The sequence below is a fragment of the Nomascus leucogenys genome, chromosome 14, assembly GCF_006542625.1.
Source record: "Nomascus leucogenys isolate Asia chromosome 14, Asia_NLE_v1, whole genome shotgun sequence".
Lineage (NCBI taxonomy): Eukaryota > Metazoa > Chordata > Mammalia > Primates > Hylobatidae > Nomascus > Nomascus leucogenys.
Window position 1 is genome coordinate 18,341,098 of NC_044394.1, and position 21,993 is coordinate 18,363,090.

General features: G+C 41.3%; 1 pseudogene; it reads right to left on the minus strand.

The window, feature by feature from the left end:
* Positions 1-9,762: 9,762 nt before the first annotated feature.
* LOC115838492 lies at positions 9,763-9,876 on the minus strand (annotated as a pseudogene).
* Between the last annotated feature and the right edge of the window lie 12,117 nt (positions 9,877-21,993).

Below are 21,993 nucleotides of genomic sequence, written 5' to 3' on the forward strand. Positions count from 1 at the left end.
AAGCCTGGAACCCTGACAAAGGCAAGTCTTTTCCCAGGAGCTTGCCTGCCACTCCTCTCACCATTCCACAAGACCTTAATGTCTTTTTTGTTTGTTTTTTGTTGTTGTTTTCGAGACAGAGTCTTGCCCTGTTGCCCAGGCTAGAGTGCAGTGGTGCAATCTTGGCTCACTGCAACCCCGCACCTTCCAGGTTCAAGGGATTCTCCTGCCTCAGCCTCCTGAGTAGCTGGGATTACAGGCACACCACCACACCGGCTGATTTTTGTATTTTTAGTACAGACGGGGTTTCACCATGTTGGCCAGGCTGGTCTCTTAACTCCTGACCTCAGGTGATCCACCTGCCTGGGCCTCTCAAAGTGCTGGGATTACAGGCGTGAGCCACCGCACCCGGCCAAGGCCTTAATGTCTTCATTGACTTGGATTTTTTCCTCAACTGCGGTAGGAGAACAGTGAGAGAAGTCTGTTTTAAGAGAACCATGGTCATCTTGCATTAATGGAAAAAAAAATGCTTTTAGTGAATATAGGAGAAAAAGTGTGTGTCTGTCTGAGAGACTGAAAGATCCTGTTGCAGCCTTCATCCATATTACTTTCTATGTTGCCACTGATCTGTGAATGACAAGGGTGGCCTTGAAAGCAGGGGCTTTTAGTAGAGATGGGGTTTTGCCATGTTGACCAGGCTGGTCTCCAACTCCTGACCTCAGGTGATCCGCCCTCCTCAGCCTCCGAAAGTGCTGGAATTACAGGTGTGAGCCATGGCACCTGGCCCTGTTTCTTTTTATTTTATATATATATATATATATTTTTAGAGATGGGGTCTCACTATGTTGCCCAGGCTCAAGTGATTCTCCAGCCTTGGCCTCCCAAAGTGCTGGAATTATAGGTGTGAGCCACTGTGCTCAGCCCCAGCTCCGTTTCTAATTTGCTAGGTTGCCTTGATGGAGTCTCCCTCCACATTACTTTCCTTGAACACACAGCGGTTGGGGAGTAATTAGAATTGTATTCATAAAATGAATCTGCTCTTCAAAAGTTAGATGATGTGATTTCAACAGAAGAGAATGTAATATATGTACGTTCTGATTACAACTGTGTACACATGCACGTTTATATAGTAATAAATTTCAGGAATAAATTTTAAGTAACAACAATCTTGTTTTTTTTTCTTTTTGAGGCAGGGTCTAGCTCTGTCACCCACACTGGAGTGCACTAGTACAATCACAGCTCACTGCAGCCTCAACTGTCTGGGCTCAAGCCATCTCCCCACCTCAGCCTCCCAAGTAGCTGGGACCACAGGTGTGCACCACCATGCTTGGCTTCTTTTTTTTTTTTTTCTGGAGAGACAGGGTCTTACCATATTGCCCAGACTAGTCTCGAACTCCTGGGCTCAAGCCATGCTCCCACGTTGGCCTCCCAAAGTGTTGGGATTACAGGCGTGAGTAACTGCGTCTGACCAACAATCTTCCTTATTGAAAAATTTTAAACAATGCTGCCTTAGATACTCCCTAACAGATCTCTGCTTTAACAATCCAGCAGTTCATTGAGGTTCTCTCCTCTCTCTGTAGACTCTTCTATATAAGGCTTTGCACACTGCATGCAAGTGGACTACTTTCTACACATAAGCACTTTTGCTGCTGTCTCTCTCTCTCTCAGGAATTGACAGCTTATCAATGAGACAAAAAATGTATCAGTAATAATATATATTTGAATTATACAATCAGTGGGTGGGGCACAAAACCAATAGGTTATTTGCTACCATCCCTCAACCCTCCAAAAAAGAATTACACAATCAATAGGATTGAACTACATGACATACAGAGAACATTTTAGCCAATAATTAGAAAATAGCATGTTTTTCTCAAGCACACTCAGATCACCTGCACAAACTGTCAATATACTGAAGCATAAAGCAAATCTCAAGTAATTTTCAAGGATTGGAATCATATAGGTCTCACTGTCTGGCCATAATCTCATTACACTGGAAATCAATAAATGAAAGATACTCTTTCAGAAATAAAGAGAATCACTTCTAAATAATTTATGGATCAAATGAAAAAAATTATGATGCAAATTAGAGAATACTTAGAACTGAATGATGAGATCATACTGCAGTAAATTGTATTATTGTTCCAAATAGTTTCTGCCCTACCCTCTGAAAGAATTATAGATTCCAGGCCGGGTGCAGTGGCTCAAGCCTGTAATCCCAGCACTTCGGGAGTCCAAGGCCGGTGGATCACCTGAGGTCAGGAGTTTGAGACCAGCCTGGCCAACATGGTGAAACCCCATCTCTACTAAAAATACAAAAATTAGCCAGGCGTGGTGGTGAATGCCTTTAATCCCAGCTACTCGGGAGGCTGAGATAGGAGAATCACTTGAACCCAGGAGGTGGAGGTTGCAGTGAGCCGAGATTGCGCCACTGCACTCTAGCCTGGGTGACAGAGCAAGACTGTCTCAAAAAAAAAAAAAAAAAAAAGAATTATAGATTCCAACCCATTGCTGTGTTCTTTCAGTGTCCACACTATGAGAAGATTTCTATTTCCCACACACTGAAATCATGCTTGGCCATTTGACTTGCTTTGTTCAATGAAATGTGAGTGGATTGATATGTGCCACTTTTGACTATAAGTCTGTAAGAGCCACTACTTTTTCCTTCTGCCCTAGATTGGCATGGCACAGATAACTATGTCTTCAGTGTGGATCCCAGAATGGGGCAGAGTCACAGTCTCACACAGTCAATGTGTAAGAAAGAAATTTTTGTTGTGGCAAGCCACTGAAATTGGTTTGAAATTGCTTATTACCACAGCACAACTTAGCCACAGCTAACTGATACAAATATCTATAAAAACATCTGGTTGCAATAGTACTGAAAGTCCTAGCCAGAGAAATTAGGCAAGGGAAAGAAATAAAAGGGATGCAAATTGGAAAATAAGAAGTTAAATTGTCTGTTTGCAGACAACATGATCTTATATGGAAAATGCTAAAGACTCCATCAAAAATTTTCAAAACTAATAAATGAATTCCCGTAAAGTTACAGGATACAAAATCCAACATAGAAAAACCAATGGCATTTCAATACACTAACAAACTATTCCAAAAAGAAATTAAGAAAACAATCCAGGCCAGGAGCAATGGCTCACGCCTGTAATCCCAGCACTTTGGGAGGCCGAGGTGGGAGAATTACTCGAGCCTGAAAGTTCAAGTCCAGCCTGGGCAACACAGTGAGACTCCACTCTACAAAATAAAAAATAAAAATTAGCTGGGCATGGTGGTGTGTACCTGTAGTCCCAGCTACTTCGGAGGCTGAGGTGGGAAGATTGCTTAAGCCCAGGAGGTCAAGGCTGCATGACTGTGCCACTGCACTCCAGCTTAAGCAATAGAGCAAGACCCTGTCTCAAAAAAGAAAATAAAAGAAAAAAAAAATCCAATTTACAATAGCTACGAAAATAATATTTAGGAATAAATTTAACAAAGAATGTGAAAAATCTATAAACCAAAAACTATAAAGCATTGATGAAGAAATTGAAGAAGTCATAAATAAAAAGAAAGATGTCCTGTCTTCATGGATTGGAAGAATAATATTGTTAAAATGTCCATACTACCCAAAGAAATCTACTACTCAAAGGATTCAATGCAGTCTATTAAAATTCCAATGACCTGTTTCACAAAAATAGGAAACACTATCCTAAAATTCATATGAAACCCTAAAAGACCCCCAAATAGCCAAAGTACCCCCAAAGACCCCCAAATAGCAAAAAGAACAAAGCTAGAGGCATCACACTACCCGATATCAAAATCTACTACAAGCCATAATCACAGCAGCATGCTATTGGCATAAAAACAGATCTGTAGACCAACAAAACAGAATAGAAAGCCCAGAAATAAATCTACATATTTCTAGTCAATTGATTTTCAACAAAAATGCCAATAACACACAATAGGGAAGCGACAGTCTCTTCAATACTGTTGAAAAACAGTATATCCATATGCAGAAGAATGTCACTGGGCCTTTATCTCACTCCATACACAACAATCCACTGAAAATGGAGTAAGGTTTAAATGTAAGACCTGAAACTGTGAAACTACTAGAAGATAACATAGGGGAAAAGTTCCATGACATTGGTTTGGGCAATAATTGTTTTGAATATGACCCCAAAAGCATAGGCAACAAAAGCAAAAGTAGATAAATGAAATTACATTAAACCAAAAAGCTTCTGCACAGCAGAGGGAACAATCAACAGTGTGAAAAAGACAACCTATGGAATGGAAGAAAATATTTGTAAAATATGTATCTGATAAGGAGTTTATATCCAAAATATATAAGGAATTCACACACCTCAATAGCAAGAAAAAAATTAACCAGATTTTACAATGGGCAAAGGAACTAAATAGACATGTCTCAAAAGAAAACACACAAATGGCCAACAGGTATGTAAAAAAAGGTCAGCATCGGCCGGGTGCGGTGGCCCATGCCTGTAATCCCAGGACTTTGGGAGGCCAAGATGGGTGGATCACGAGGTCAGGAGATCAAGACCATCCTGGCTAACACGGTGAAACCCCGTCTCTACTAAAAATACAAAAAAAAAGAAAAAAATAGCCGGGCATAGTGGCGGGTGCTTGTAGTCCCAGCTACTCGGGAGGCTGAGGCAGGAGAATGGTGTGAACCTGGGAGGCGGAACTTGCAGTGAGCCGAGATCCCGAGATCGCGCCTCTGCACTCCAGCCTGGACGACTGAGCAAGACTCTGTCTCAAAAAACAAAAAAGAAAAAAAAAAAGAAAAAATCAGCATCACTAATCATTAGGAAAAGGCAAATTAAAACCACAATGAGATATTACCTTATCCTTGTGAGAATGGCTATTACCAAAAAGACCAAAGACAACAAAGTGTTGGCAAGGATGTAGAGAAGAGGGAAGCCTGGAACACTGTTGGTGGGAAGGTAAACTAGTATAGCCATTATGGAGAACAGTATAGAAGTTTCTCAAAAAATCAAAAATAGAACTACTATATAACCCAATGATCCCACAACTGGGTATATATCCAAAGGGAATGAAATCAGTATGTTGAAGAGATACCTGCATCCTATGTCTACTGCAGCATTATTCACAATACCCAAGATATGGAATCAACCTAAGTATTCATGAATGGATGAATGGATAAAGAAAATGTGGTGTATATACACAATGGAATACTACTCAGCCTTAAAAAAGGAGAAAATCCTATAATTTGCAACACCACAGATGAGCCTGGAGGACATTATGTTAAATGAAATAAGCCAGGCACAGAAAGACAAATCGCTCCTGATATCACTCACATGTGGAGTCTGAAAAAGATTAACTCATAGAAGCAGAGTAGAATGGCAGTTACCAGGGTTAATGAGTGGTGTGGCATTGGGGGATGCTGATCAAAGGATACAAAATTTCAGTTAGGAAGAATAAGTTCAAGAGATCCATTGCACAACATGGTGATTACAGTGAATAACAAGGTATTCATACTCAAAAATTGCTAAGAGAGTAGATGTTAAGTTTTCTCACCATAAAAAAATGGTATGTGAGGTAATGCATATGTTAATTAGCTTGATTTAGCCATTCCATAATGAATACATATATCAAAACATCATGTTTTGTTTTGTTTTGTTTTGTTTTTGAGACAGAGTCTCGCTCTGTCGCCCAAGCTGGAGTGCAGTGGCGCTATCTTGGCTCACTGCAAGCTCTGCCTCCCGGGTTCATGCCATTCTCCTGCCTCAGCCTCCCAAGTAGCTAGGACTACAGGTGCCCACCACCACGCCCAGCTAATTTTTTCTATTTTTAGTAGAGATGGGGTTCCACCGTGTTAGCCAGGATGGTCTCGGTCTCGTGACCTCATGATCCGCCCACCTTGGCCTCCCAAAATGCTGGGATTACAGGCGTGAGCCACCGCACCCGGCCTCGAAACATCATGTTGTATGCTAACATGGTTTGGATGTGTGTCCCCTCCAAATTTTATGTTGCACGTGATTCCCAGTGTTGGAGGTGGGGCCTGGTGGGACATGTTTGGGTAAGAGAGGTGGATCCCTCATGAACGCTTGGTGCCATCCTGGCAGTAATGAGTGAGTTCCTGCTTTATGAGGTCATGTGAGATCTGGTTGTTTCTGGGACCTCCCCCATCTCTCTCTTGCTCTCACTGTCTCCATGTGATAGACCAGCTCCCCATTTGCCTTCTGCCATGATTGAAAGCTTCCTTGGGCCTCACCAGAAGCAGAGCAGATGCCAGTGCCATTCTTCCTGTACAGCCTGCAGAACCTTCAGCCAATTAAACCTATTTTCCTTATAAATTACCCAGCCTTAGGTATTTTGTATAGCAATGCAAGAATGGACTAATACATATACCATAAATATATTTGGTAAGGTGGGCCAAGAAAAGAAAAAAGAGGGCCAGGCATGGTGGCTTACACCTGTAATCCCAGCATATTGGGAGGCTGAGGTGGGTGGGTCACCTGCGGTCAGGAGTTCAAGACCACCTTGGCCAACATGGTGAAACTCCGTCTCTACTAAAAATACAAAAATTAGCTGGGTGTGGTGGTGTGCACCTGTAATCTCAGCTACTCGGGAGGCCAAGGCAGGAGAATTGCTTGAACCTAGGAGATGGAGGTTGTAGTGAGCCAAAATCGTGCCACTGCACTCCAGCTTGGGCAACTGAGCGAGACCCCATCTCAAAAAAAATACATAAAAAATAAATAAAAGAAAAAAGAGAAGGCATATAAAAATAATAAAGAGAATGAAAAAGGTGACAAAACTCAGATTCTGCACAGAATTAACAGACATTATAGATTATTGTGAATAACTTTATGCCAAGAAGTTTGAAATATATATAAAATGGGGAAAAATTCTTAGAAAATATTACTGTATTACATTACATATAATAATACTAATACTATTATAATAATTTAAGAACTAGATAAATTGTACAACCATTATAGTAATTGAATCAAGAGATAAAAACTTTCCTCCAAAGCAAACAGCAGCACAGATTATTTCACAGGAGCGTTCTATCAAACATTAAAGGGAAAAATAAATTCCAATTTTAAGCAAACTACTCCGTAACATAGAAAAGGAAGTTACATTGCTCACCCATTTTATGAAATCAGGATAAACAGACAAGAGAATTACGAGAAGTGAAAATTGCAGGGTTATTTCTTTATGAACAGATGCAAAAATCTTAGAATATTAGCAAATTGACCTAGTATTTTTTTTTTTTTTTTTGACAGGGTCTCACTTTGTCACTCAAGCTAAGAGTGCAGTGGTGCAATCACAGCTCACTACAGCCTTGACTTCTGGGGCTCAGCAATCCTCCCGCCTCAGCCTCCTGAGCAGCTAGGACTACATATGTGTGCCACCATGCCTGGTTTTTTTTTTAAGAGACGGGGTGTCACAAACTCGGGCTTAAACCATGTTCCCACTTAAGGCTCCCAAAATGCTGGGATTACAGGAGTGAGCCACCGTGCTCAGTCTTGATTTAGTAGTGTTTAAAAAAACCCATCATGGCCAAAATGAGAAAAATCATATGATCATCTCAACAGATTCAGAAAAGTCACTCAAGGCCGGGCACGGTGGCTCATGCCTGTAATCCCAGCACTTTGGGAGGCCGAGGCGGGTGGATCACGAGGTCAGGAGATCGAGACCATCCTTCCTAACACGGTGAAACCGTCTCTACTAAAAAATAGAAAAAATTAGCTGGGTGTGGTGGTGTGCGCCTGTAGTCCCAGCTATTCAGGAGGCTGAAGCAGGAGAATGGGGTGAACCTGGGAGGTGGAGTTTGCAGTGAGCCGAGATCATGCCACTGCACTCCAGCCTGGGCGACAGAGCAAGACTCCATCTCAAAAAAAAAAAAAAAAAAAAAAAAAGAAAGAAAAGTCCCTCAATAAAATTGAAACCTCTTCCATAATAAAAACTCTTAATAAACTAGGAACAGAAGAGAATCTTCTTAACCTGATAAAGGGTATCTAACAAAAACCTACAATACTGTCAGAGTTGATGAAAATTTCAAATCGACAACCTGAATGGATGCCTACTATTAACATTTGTGTTCAACCTTGTACTGAATTTCTAGCTAACCATGTAAGACAAGAAAAGGGAAAGGTGTTAGGCTTAGAATGGAAGAAACAAAACCATTATTGCCAAATGCAGTGCCTCACACCTGTAATCCCAACACTGGGATGCCAAGGTGGTTGGATCCTTTGAGTTTGGGAGTTAGAGACCAGCCTGGGCAACGTGGTGGAACCCTGTCTCTACAAAAAATACAAAAATTAGGAGGGTGGGTAGGTGCCCACCTGTAGTCCCAGCTACTCGGGAGGCTGAGATGGAAGGATCACTTGAGGCTTAGGTTGTAGGGAGCCAAGATTGCATTACTGCACTCCAGCCTGGGCAACCGAGCAAGACTCTGTCTCAAAAAAAAAAAAAAAAAACAAAAAACAACCAAAACCAAAACATTATTATTTGTAGATGACATTTTTAGAAAATTTTACAAAACAGTTTCCTCTGTCAACTAGATAACATTTTTATCTACATAATAACCCCAAAACATTTGTTAGATAAATTATTAAAAATAAGAGAGTTTAGTCAAGTGGCTAGATATAAAATTGATTTATATATAAATTATTACACTTCTATGCCTCAGCAAAAAACAAACATTGATTTAAGAAAAGAAACAATTGGCAGGGTGCAGTGGCTCACACCTGTAATCCCAGCACTTTGGAAAGCTAAGGTGGGCAGATCACTTGCAGTCAGGAGTCCGAGACCAGCCTGGCCAACATGGTGAAACCCTGTCCCTAGTAAAAATACAAAATTAGCCAGGTGTGGTGGCGCACACATATAATCCTAGCTACTTGGGAGGCTGAGGCAGGAGAATCACTTGAACCTGGGAGGCAGATGTTGCAGTGAGCAATGATGGTGCCACTGGACTCCAGCCTGGGTGACAAAGCAAAACTCCATCTCAAAAAAAAAAAAAAAAAAGAAAATATAGGATATTTTAATGACCTCGAGAGAGAAGCATTTCTTTTTAAATTATTTTTGAAGGGCACATCATAACTGTATACATTTATTGGGTACAATGGGATGTTTTGATATACATACAAAATATGGAATGATTAATCAGGCTTGTGGTGAGAAGTATTTCTTCAGTAAGTTACAAAGAGATTATATAAGTTACAAGTATTATTTCAACTTTATGTATAAGAATCTGAAACTTAGAGCAGTTAAATTTGTCCAGAGTCACCCAAGCTAACATTCAAACCCCAGAAATGCAGTCTGTAGGCTGCTGTCATTCTTAACCTCAATGCTGTGCAGGCATTTTGTGTGTGTTCCATACATCAATTCCCTTTTCCTCCTCTTTTAATTTTTATTACTTATTTATTCATGTCAGATGGGTAATGTGCCCACGTTGTAACAAGGTTTGATGTGGTCTGGCTCTGTTTCCCCACCAAAATCTCATGTTGAATCATAATTCCCAATGTTGGGGGAGGGACCCGGTGGGAGGTGATTGGATTATGGGGGCGATTTCCCCATTCTGTTCTCGTGATAATGAGTGAGTTCTTGTGAGATCTGATGGTTTAAAAGCGTGCGGCACTTCCCTCCTCGCTTCCTCTCTCTCTCTTCCCTGCCACCACGTGAAGAAGGTGCCTCTTCCCCTTCCCCTTCTGCCATGATGATAAGTTTCCTGAGGCCTCCCAGTCATGCTCCTGTTAAGCCTGCAGAACTGTGAGTCAATTAAACCACTTGTCTTCATAAATTATCCAGTCTCAGGTAGTTCTTTATAGCTGTGTGAAAACGGACTAATACAGGTTTGAGGGAGGCACATCTCAAACATGCGTGTGCAAACCCAATCATCACACTTAGGAACTACAAAAGGATCTCCCCATCTCCCTTCTCTTCTTAATCAACCCTTACCTTTTTCTCACTCTGAATAAACTGTTCCCTGCTTTGCACTCCAGTAGTAGCCTATACCTCCCTTATAGCATTTACTTTATACCTTGCATTATTTTGTTGGGTTTCTCTACATATACATGGGGTACATACATAGAGTAGGTTTGGAAAGATAAGCAAGAAGTGTTCACAATGTAGATGATATTATTATTATTAAATTGAGCAGTTTGGGTAAGAGGTTGATGATAATAACGATGCTCTCATTTGGTTAACAATAAATATTTCAACTTCACAATATACTCCAATACATAAAACGTCTTAAAAACATCAAAGAGCTGATAAAAGAGTGAAAAATTACAAGACAAAAATATAAGCCTGGGCAACATGGTGAAACCCCGTCTCTACAAAACGTATGAAAAATTAGCTGGCCATGGCGGCGCACAGCTGTGGCAACAACTACTTGAGAGGCCAAGGTGGGAGGATCACTTGAGCCAGGATCACACCACTGCACTCCAGCCTGGGTGACAGAGTGAGACTCTGTCTCAAACAAAAAGGAAAGGGGAAAGGAAGGAAAGGGGGGGGGGGAGGGGAGGGGAGGGGGAGGGGAGGGGAGGGGAGGGGAGGGAAGGTAAGGGGAGAGGGAAGAAAGGAAAGGAAAGGAAAAGAAAGGGGAAAGGAAAGGAGAAGAAAGGAAAAAGGAAAGAAAAGGAGAAGAAAGGAGAAAGGAAAGGAGAGAGAAGAGGGGAGGGGAGGAGGGGGAGGGGAGGAGAGGGGAGGGGAAGGGAGGGGAGGGGAGGGAGGAGAGGGGAGGGGAGGGAGGGGAGGGGAGGAGAGGAGAGGAGAGGGGAGGGAGGGGAGGGGAGGGGAGGGGAGGGAGAGGGAGAGGGAGGAGGGAGGGAGGGGAAGGAGAGGAGAGGAGAGGGAGAGGAGGGGAGGGGAGGGAGGGGAGGAGAGGGGGAGGGGAGGGAGGGGAGGAAAGGACTCTAAGAAGTAAGTGAAGGATGGTAGACACTTTTGCCCTGAAGGCGTTGCCAACCTTAGAGAAATTGTGCTTCAGTTTAGATGACTGAAGCTTCTTAAAAGGAAACCCACTTTCCTTAAAACTAAGACTCCAAAGTGCTACATCCTCAAGGTAATGGTAAAGAAGAAATAAATCCATCCCACTCCACTCTACCTCATGTCCGGGGAACCTCAAGAAAAGTTGTCCTTGATATAAACAGAGAAACGGAAAAAATTATCTCTTAGAGGTTATAATTGCAAACTTAGTGCCTTATAGATAGTAACCTATATACCCACATCACCTAAGTAGTTCAAAAAAACTTCAAGCTCAGCTTAAAGTGGTCCTGAACTGGTAATACATTTAGGCACCTAGAAGAAGCAAATGCAAGTTCTTTCTGGAGGAATGTACCTTCACCTAAGGCAGTGCTATCAACCGGGGTGAAAATTTTCACCAAAAAATTTCAAGGAAAATTAGCAACTGACAGTAAAAGTAAATACAGAATGAAGGAAACAAGGCACAATGAAGGAGTATCAGCAAAAAAATTGACAAAAGACCTATTTTTTGAAAATCAAATATTATAATAGGATTATCAGTCATTTTACAAAACTATCCTTACACTAATTGAGAAATAAATGATGCATTTTTTTCTCTTCTCTTTTTCTTTTTTTTTTTTTGAGATGGAGCTTTGCTCTTGTTATCCAGGCTGGAGTGCAATGGCACAATCTCGGCTCACTGCAACCTCCGCCTCTGGGGTTCAAGTGATTCTCCTGCCTCAGCCTCCCGAGTAGCTGGGATTACAGACATGCGCCACCATGCCTGGCTAATTTAGCATTTTTAGTAAAGATGGGGTTTCACCATGTTAGTCAGCCTTGGCTTCCCAAAGTGTCAGGATTACAGGTGTGAGCCACTGCACCTGGCCAACAGGGTTTTTTTAACATTAGAAAATTTCTCAAAATGAAAAATAGAGTAATTATAATTAAAGTTGATAATTTGATAATCAATTTTAACAGAATAGATTCAGAAGAAGAGAGAATTAATGAACTAGAAGATAGGGTGGACGAAGTTATGCAAACTACAACAAAGAAAGCAAGAGATGTACTGGGCATGGTGGCTCACGCCTGTAATCCCAGCACTTTGGGAGGCCAAGGTGGGCAGATCACAAAATCAGGAGATCAAGACCATCCTGGCTAACACAGTGAATCCCCGTCTCTACTAAAAATACAAAAAATTAGCTGGGCGTGGTGGTGGGCGCCTGTAGACACAGCTACTCAGGAGGCTGAGGCAGGAGAATGGCATGAACCTGGGAGGCGGAGCTTGCAGTGAGTTGAAATAGCACCACTGCACTCAGCCTGGGTGACAGAGTGAGACTCCATCAAAAAAAAAAAAAAAAAAAAAAGCAAGAGATGAAAAAAATGAAAGGCAGGTTAAGGAGAGGGTAGAGAGAATGGGACAGAAGCAATATTTGAAGAGATTAATGGCTGAGAATTGTCCACAGTTGATGAAAGACACCAAGCCATAAATTTGAGAAGTCCAACAAATCCCAAGATAAATTTAAAAATACACATCTATTAAAACTGCAGAACACCAAAGACATAAATATAATAAAAGCAGCCAGGAGGTGGGATATAGAATAGGGTAGGGAGAATATATTCAAATAAGCAGCGTGCAGTCAAACAGCTAATTTTTTTTTTTTTTTTTTGAGACAAAGTCTCACTCTATCACCCAGGCTGGGGTGCAGTGGCACGATCTCGGCTCACTGCAACCTCTGCCTCCTGGGTTCAAGCAATTCTCCTGCCTCTGCCTCCTAAGTAGCTGGGATTACAGGCACCTTTTTTTTTGTTTTTTTGTTTTGTTTTGTTTTGTTTTTTACAAAGCACTGACCAAGAAGCAGGGAATACACTACTACACTAAAAGATAAAATACAAAGTCTTTACTCAGAAAAAAATTCTTGTAAGAATGAAGGCAATGGGAGGTTGAGGCTGCAGTGAGATGTGATTGCACCCCTGCACTCCAGGGTGCCACAGTGAAACCCTGTCCCAAAAAAAATAAAAAGTAAAGAATGATGGCAAAATAAAAATGTTCCCAGAAAACAAACAGAGATCATTCACTAACAGAAAAGAAACATTACAGGAAATTCTAAATCATACATTAAGACAGAAGGAAACGGAACCAAATGAAAGGTCTGAGATGCAAGAAGAAATAGTGAGGAAGAAATATGATAAGCCAGGCACTTTGGCTAATGCCTATAATCCCAGCACTTTGGGAGGCCGAGTTGGGAGGACTGCTTGAGCCTAGGAGTTTGAGATCAGCCTGGGCAACATAGAGAAACTATGTCTCTACAAAGATTAGCCAGGCATGGTGGCATACTCTTGTCGTCCCTGCTACTCAGGAGGGAGGATCACTTGAGCCCAGGAGGTGGAGGCTGCAGTGAGCCAAGACTGTGCCACAGCACCCCAGTTTGGTGACAGAGCAAGACCTTATCTCTTTGAAAAGAAGAAAGAAAGAGAGGAAGGAAGGAAGGAAGGAAGGAAGGAAGGAAGGAAGGAAGGAAGGAAGGAAGGAAGGAAGGAAGAGAGGGAGATAAATAAGCTAGATGGGGGTCGTGGAAGTCAGAAGTCAGAATCCACTAAGGAGTATGTAATAACTTACCTGCTGAATCAAAACAATTAATTAAAAATTTATCTAAAAATTTTAAGGGCCGAGCATGATGGCTCATGGCTGTAATCTCTGCACTTTGTGAGGCCAAGATGGGATTGCTTGAGACCAGGAGTTTGAGACGAACCTGAGCAACACAGGGAGACACCATCTCTACCAAAAAAAAAAAAAAAAAAATTAGCCAAGGCATGGTGGGGCGTGCCTATAGTCCCAGCTACTTGGGAGGCTGAGGCAGGAAAATCGCTTCAGCCCAGGAGGATGAGGCTGCACTGAGCCATCATCGTGCCACTGCACTCCAACCTGGGCGACAGAGTGACCTGTCTAAAAAAAAAATAAAATTTTAAGAAATGTGATAATATATGGTAAATATCAACGAATAGGCCAAGTGTGGTGGCTCACACATATAATCCCAGCACTTTGGGAGGCTGAGGTGGGAGGACCACTTGAGCCTAGGAATTTGAGACCAGCCTGGGCAACATGGTAAAACCTTGCCTGTACAAAAACGAAAACAAAAACAACAAAAATTTGCTGGACATGGTGGCCTGTGCTGGTAGTTCCAGCTACTCAGGAGCCTGCGGTGGGAGGATCGCTTAATTCGGGGAGGTGGAGGTGGACGTTGCAGTGAGCAGAGATCATGCCACTGAGCTCCAGAGTGAGACTCTGTCTCAAAAAAAAAAAAAAAAAAAAAAGAATATTGACCACATTATAATTGTGATGTCTTGTCAGGTTCAAAATAAAAACAGATGAGAATTCAAAATGGCAAAAATAACAAAAGTTGAATGGAGCTAAATAGAGCTTAAATTGTGTGTAGCATTGTTAGTTTACACTGGGACTCAGCATTTCTATTTCATTGAGTGTTTTCTTTTGGTCTATTAATCAGTTGTTTTCTTTATTTCTGCTAACATGTAAAAGAAAGCTTATTTGCTGTGAGTATATAAAATTATGTATGTACACCTCAATATTAATTCTATTTTCTAATTATATATTTGTGAACTGTTCTAAGTTCTTACTATTCTTGTCTTCTTGGTCCATCCTAGACTTAGTGCAGTATTAAAATCTCCAACTTTGTTCATGTTTCTGTACATTTCTTCTTGTATTCTAACAGATTTTTCTTTGTGCACTTTGTTATTTTTGACAAATCTGGTTTTATTAAGCCTCTGCTCTCAATCTTGCAATGATTTTCCATTATATGTGGAATAAAAATCTAAAACACTTGTCAAGTCCTACAAAGAGCCTATATGATCTGGTTCCTGGCTACCTCATTTCCTGCCATTCTCTCGGCCAATTTTTTTTTTTTTTTGAGACAGAGTCTCACTCTGTCGCCCAGGCTGGAGTGCAGTGGCATGATCTTGGCTCACTGCCATCCTTACCTCCCGGGTTCAAGCGACTCTCCTGCCTCAGCCTCCCAAGGAGCTGGGACTACAAGTGTACGCCTCGACGCCTGGCTAATTTGTGTATTTTCAGTAGAGACGGGGTTTCGCCATGTTGGCCAGGTTGGTCTTAAACTCCTGACCTCAAGTGATCTGCCTGCCTTGGCCTCCCAAAGTCCTGGGATTACAGGTATGAGCCACTGCACCCCACCTCCGATTTTCTTAAACATGCCAAACATATGCCTGTTTTGGGCCTTTAGTGGCTACTCCTGGAGCCTAGAAAGCTTTTGTCCCAACTATTTTCCTGGCTCAATCCCTAAGACTTCATTCAAGAGGCTGCTCAAATATCTCCTAAGAAGGACTAACTCTAGTCTCCCTGTGTCAAAATCACACCCCCACCACCCCCCATACTTTCTTTGCTTTTACTATTTTATCATCTTCATACAACATATCACTACTGCAGTCACCCCTTGTCCTTGGTTTCAGTTTCCTGTGGTATATTTTGAAAGACACCACATTCACATAACTTTTATTACAATATTATTCATTATTGTTAATCTCTTACCGTGCCTTACAAATTAGGCTTTATCACAGGTATGTGCGTAAAGGAAAAAACATGGAATATATGAGGTTTGGCACTACACCGGGTTTCAGGTATCCACTGGGGGTCTTGGAACATATTCCCCATGGATTACTGTGGGATCCTGTGCTTGAAAATTACATATTTGTCATCTTCAGTATAATGTGTTACGGGGGTAGAAGCTTCATTGTTGTGTTCACCAATGTATCTCAAGCTGGTACACAGTATTCAACAAATACCTGCTGAATGAATGAAACGTATTGCTTTATTATTTGGTTGTTCCTCTTATCAATATTAGTTATCTTCTAGAATGTGGTTTTGCTTTCAATTCTACTTTGATATTAATATTGTCACCATCATTTTTTGTTCATGAAGGCTTATCTACTTTTGCCTGTATCTTAATTTTTACTCTCAGTTTGTGTTTCTCTATTCCAAGCAGCAAATGTTGCATATATTTTCATGTTGTTTTTATTTATTTATTTATTTTTGAGACGGAGTCTCGCTCTGTCACCAAGGCTGGAGGGCAGTGGCGTGATCTCAGCTCACTGCAACCTCCGCCTCCCAGGTTCAAGCAATTCTTCTGCTTCAGCTTCCTGAGTAGCTGGGATTACAGGCCCTGCCACCATGCCCAGCTAATTTTTTTATTTGTGGTAGAGATGGGGTTTCACCATATTGGCAGACTGGTCTTGAACTCCTGACCTCAAATGATTTGCTCACCTCGGCCTCCCAAACTGCTGGGATTACAGGTGCGATCCACTGCGCCTGGCCTTCATGTTGTTTTTTAATTCAAAGATTTGTCTTTTATATATGATATTAAGCATTTCCATTTATCCAGTTATTTCTGTAATCCTACATTATGTTTTATAAATTTTGTTTTCTTAGTATTTCATTCCCTCTGCTATTTGATAAAACTTACTTTCTCAGACTACGTGATATGCTAGCTAATGGCAACGGGATAGGACATGGGAAGTGGAGGACATTATAAAACACCAATCACAGCTTCTTGACCAATGGAAGCAAGCAAAGTCTGTACTAATCCCCATTTCTTCTTTATCCTGGTGTGTGTGTGTGTGTCTATGAAACATTTTCAACCAATTTCTTCTTTTTACTGTTTTCCCTTGATGATTAAATTTGTTGGTGGTAAATTTTATAATTTAGTCCTTAGTTTACAGAACATCACGTTGAGATTTTTGACTGAACTAGAAGAATAATGAACATCACTGAGAAACCCAGAGATTGATCAGACTTAGCATCTTCCCTCTAGAGAAGAGTATGCATTTTTTGTTTTGTTTTGTGACAGGATCTCACTCTGCAAGCTGGATTGCACTGGTGTGATCTTGACTCACTGCAGCCTAGGCCTCCTGGACTCACTCAGGCGATCCTCCCACCTCAGCCTCCCCAGTAGCTGGGACTACAGGTACCTGCCACCATGCCCAGGTAACTTTTCTGTAGAAACGGGGTTTTGTCATGTTGCCCAGGTGGGTCTCAAACTCCTGGGCTCAAGCGATCCTCCCACTTCAGCCTCCTAAAGTGTTGAGATTACAGACGTGAGCTGCAGCACCTAGCAAAGTATATATTTTTGTTTAAATGAGAGAAGCTGCATTATTTCAAGGGGAGAATGGTGGTATGGCTACTGCTGTTGTTTGGAAGTATGGCTAGAGGTATGTATAAAAAATGCTGACTACTGGCTGGGCGCAGTGGCTCACGCCTGTAATCACAGCACTTTGGGAGGCTGAGGCAGGTGGATCACCTGAGGTCAGGAGTTCAAGACCAGCCTGGCCAACATGGTGAAACCCCGTCTCTGCTACAAAAATTAGCTGGGCGTGTTGGCACATGCCTGTAATCCCAGCTACTCAGGAGGCTGAGGCAGGAGAATCGCTTGAACCCAGGAGGTGGAGGTTGCAGTGAGCTGAGATTGCACCACTACACTCCAGCCTGGGCAACAGAGTGAGAATCCATCTCAAACAAAAACAAAAACAAATGTTGACTACCAAGGTGAACCTCTGTGGACAGAACAGATTAGAACTCTGCACCTCCTTTGAGTATACTTCTGTGTTAGTACACTTTCCAGATTTCCCTGAAGCTGGGGTTCTAGAGGCAAACTTAGTTTCTCCATCTAATTGCATGGTGCCAGATTTTTTCTACAGCAGTGTCTTGCTGTTCAGCCACTTGCTTTGTAGGTGTCAAGAGAGTTTTTTCTGGAAATAGTGGTGGCAGCAACTTCCTCATTGCTGGACAACAACTTTAACAGTGTGTTCTTGAAGTCAAAAGTCCAAGGTAGGCTTCCTGACTTCCTCTCTTCTTGGTTGGAGCTGAAGTAGTAGCATTTCTGGCTGGTCCGGCTGGTCATGTTTATGGTGGAATCTTTCCTGGAGACTCATCATAGAGCCCTATCTAACCATTCTGTAGACACCTAGTTTCCTATATTAAACCCTTTCCTGCTTATGTTAATGTTTTTTGTTTCTTAAATCCAAACCCTGATCAATAAACTAAAAATTCCAAATTTTTCTTTTTCCAGCTAAATTTCATTTAAATCAGTTGTTTAAATGTTCATTTAGCCTCTTTTCACTGAGTAAGAAACTTAGTTTTGTAAATAGTCTTTGGCATTAACTATCCTTGGTTAGTCTGAGCATATATGATACAAAATGTAATGCCTCTATTCCCAGCACTTTGGAAGCCTGAGGTGGGAGGATCGCTTGAGCCCATGAGTTGGAGACCAACCTGGGCAACATACGGAGACCCTGTCTTTACAAAAAAAAAAAAAAATTATATATAGTCAAACAAGTTATTTCATCTCTTAAGGGAAAGATCTGTCTGTCTGTGGTTCAACACATTGTTATCCATTGTGCAAAAATGATCATTGCCATGCTCTGACAGTTTTAAAATGATCAGACAGGAAATTCATTATATTGCAAACTGGTGTTCAGAAATGTTAGGATTTTCAGTATTTTTATTTTCCAAACATTATTTTAAAAGAACATTAAAAGCATTAGAAATACGAATCTTGCCTAATGGTTAACATACGAACAATTATTATAAAATGTTTAAAATACATCACATACTTTGCATCACAGTAAGCATCAAGAGAACTAATTAACATATCCTGATAATTAATCATATTCAACTGAATTCTCATTACTTTTAGTTCTCATTTTAGCCCTTATGAAGAGATAAGTTATATATTTCTACCTCCACCTGTATCATCATGACACCTTTATTATGATAACACAGGTAGAAGTAGACATATATAACTTACGAAGAAACAAGTTATGTCTCTATACATATAGAGATATATATAGAGATATAGATATGGACGGGGGCTACGAATCGAGCCCACTATATATTTCATGCAATTTATAACAATAATTTCTTTTTTTAACTTTTCTTTTGGAGATAATTTTCTGATGACCATAAAGAGACAATACCTCATATGCACCTGCTTAGTTTTCTTTGTGCTATAATTTTTACCCCCCAGTGATGGGCCTCACGCCAGTCAAATCATCTCAAACTAAAACGTCACACAGAAAATCTGTCATTTTAAATTTTATAAATAGAAATTACTTTTGTGTTAATATTTTATTATATCACATTTGAAATGCCTAGCCAATTTTTGTATTTTTAATAGAGACGAGGTTTTTTGCCTAGCCAAAAAAACAGATATATGCCTTTGAAAATGTGATGCTTGATTAATGTTGTATTCATTATAAAGCTGTTTGGCATACTGGGATAAATACCAGGTTTTGAATTAAGACAAAAATCTAATTCCTAATTTGCCAAAATTCTTTGTACGATCTTGGGAGAGAATATTAGATTTCTTAATTCTTTGTTAAAAAGAGATAATAGGCCGGTGCACTGGCTCATGCCTGTAATCCCAGCACTTAGGTAGGCCTAGGTGGGTGGATAACGAGGTCAGAAGTTTGAGAAAAGCCTGGCTAACTTGGTGAAACCTTGTCACTATTAAAAATACAAAAATTAGCTGGGCATGGTGGTGTGTGCCTGTAGTCCCAGCTACTCGGGAGGCGAATCGCTTGAACCTGGGAGGCGGAGGTTGCAGTGAGCCGAGATTGTGCCACTGCACTCCATCCTGGGCAACAAGCATGAGACTCTGTCTTAAAAAAAAAAAAAGGGAAAAAGGGAAGGAGGGAGGGAGAAAGTGAAAGCAGGAGGGAGTAGGTAGGCAAATCAGTCTGAAAGGTGAACTTAAAAACAAAATAATTCGAGGCTGTCCCTGGGTGTGGCAAGAAAAAAATTTAGAAGAAAAAGAAAACAAAATAAAATCTATGCCTATTTAAATCCCAAAAATAGAAATAACTGATCAATACTGAAAGGTAACAGTTGTAAGATAAGGTTGAGCAGAGTTCTAATTGAATATCTATTCTGTCTTCTCCATACCTCTCATGACCCCTGTATTTGGGGACAGCTGAGGGAGGAAACTATAAATTAATTGCCTTTCAGCTGGATGTGGTTTCTCATGCCTGTAATCCTAGCACTTTGGGAGGCCAAGGCAGGTGGATTACTTGAGGCCAAGAATTCAAGACCAGCCTGGCTATCATGGTGAAACCCTGTCTCTACCAAAAATACAAAAATTAGCCAGGAGTGGTGGCGGGCACCTGTAATCCCAGCTACTCTGGAGGCTGAGGCAAGACAATCGCTTGAACCCGGGAAGCGGAGGTTGCAGTGAGCTGAGATCATGCCACTGCACTTTAGCCTGCGTGACAGAGTGAGACTCTGTTTCTACCAAAAAAAAAAAAAAAAAAAAAAAAGCCTTTTATGCAAAGGAACAAAGTACCTTCCAATCTGCAATAATAACTCTTGAATATAACAATTTATAAAGATAGGCGTTGTATATTGATGCTCATCTTGTGTGTCTAACATTTAAAAACCTAGTGAGTTCAAATACTAACTGTATAATGAAAATATTTTTACATAAAAATATGAGTTCACAGTTGTTACGCTAGGAATCGCAGAGCATATAGTAAAATTAGTTTCAGGTATAGAAATACTTAAATCTATTTTTTCTTTCTGCCCATTTCCACTTTAAGATTAATGGGAGAGAAATAAAATGATTAGTTTGAAAACAGATTATCTTGAGAATTTTTCTACCATAGTAATAAATAAAGACAAAAAAGAAGTCATTTCTAAATAGTTACTTGAATACTGTCAGGTGGTTAGTAAACTCTTCTCACACAGAAGGAAAACATAAATCAAAACATTCCCAGTCTCATCTCTACACCTTGTTAAGCAATAATAAATATTGCCCAGTGCATGACAGGAGTCCACACTGTTTTCCACAGAACACCGAGATGATTACAGCAGTGCCTTCTCTCCTGGGAACAGTGCGCCTCTACCACAGATGCAGTCCTCTTCACTAGGCTTCTTGAGTAAGATCATTCAGAAACAATTCACTTTTGGGCCAGCAGGGGTGGCTCACGCCTGTAATCCCAGCACTTTGGGAGGCTGAGGTGAGTGGATCACCTGAGGTCAGGAGTTACGAGACCAGCCCGGCCAACACGGTGAAACCCTGTCTCTACTAAAAATACAAAAATGAGCTGGGTGTGGTGGCACATGCCTGTAATCCCAGCTACTCAGGAGGCTGAGGCAGGAGAATCACTTGAGCCCAGGAGGTGTAGGTTGCGGTGAGCAGAGATCATGCCACTGCACTCCAGCCTGGGCGACAGAGCAAGACTCCGTCTCAGGAAATAAATAAATAAATAAAGAATTCACTTTCAACAAGCAAAAATATATTTCTTTTCTTTCTTTTCTTTTTTTAATTTTTCTGAGATGACATCTCGCTCTTGTCACCCAGGCTGGAGTGCAATGGCACAATCTCAGCTCACTGCAACCTGTCTCCCAGGTTCAAGCGATTCTCTTGCCTCAACCTCCCGAGTAGCTGGGATTACAGGCGCTTGCCACCATGCCTGGCTAATTTTTGTGTTTTTAGTAGAGACGGGGTTTCATCATGTTGGCCAGGCTGGTCTCGAACTCCTGACCTCAGGTGATCCACCCGCCTCAGCCTCCCAAAGTGCTGGGATTACAGGCGAGAGCCACCGCGCCCGGCCCAAATATATTTCTTTTCAAAAGAACTGTAAACCTACTCAACTGACATAAAATATGTCTATAATAAGAAATGGCAATAATCATACTACTATATTCTTAGTTGACTGTCCTATGAAAGAAAAGTACCTAATACCTGTGTGAGTGTTTTTGGTAAAGACAGAATTTTCTGCCTTAAGAATATATATATTTCTGGCTGAGTGCGGTGGCTCACGCCTGTAATCCCAGCACTTTGGGAGGCCGAGGCAGGCGGATCACCTAAGGTCAGGAGTTGAAGACCAGCCTGACCAACACGGAGAAACCCCATCTCTACTAAAAATACAAAAATTAGCTGTGCATGGTGGCATGCGCCTGTAATCCCAGCTACTCGGGAGGCTGAGACAGGAGAATGGCTTGAACCCGGGAGGTGGAGATTGCGGTGAGCCGAGGTCATGCCATTGCACTCC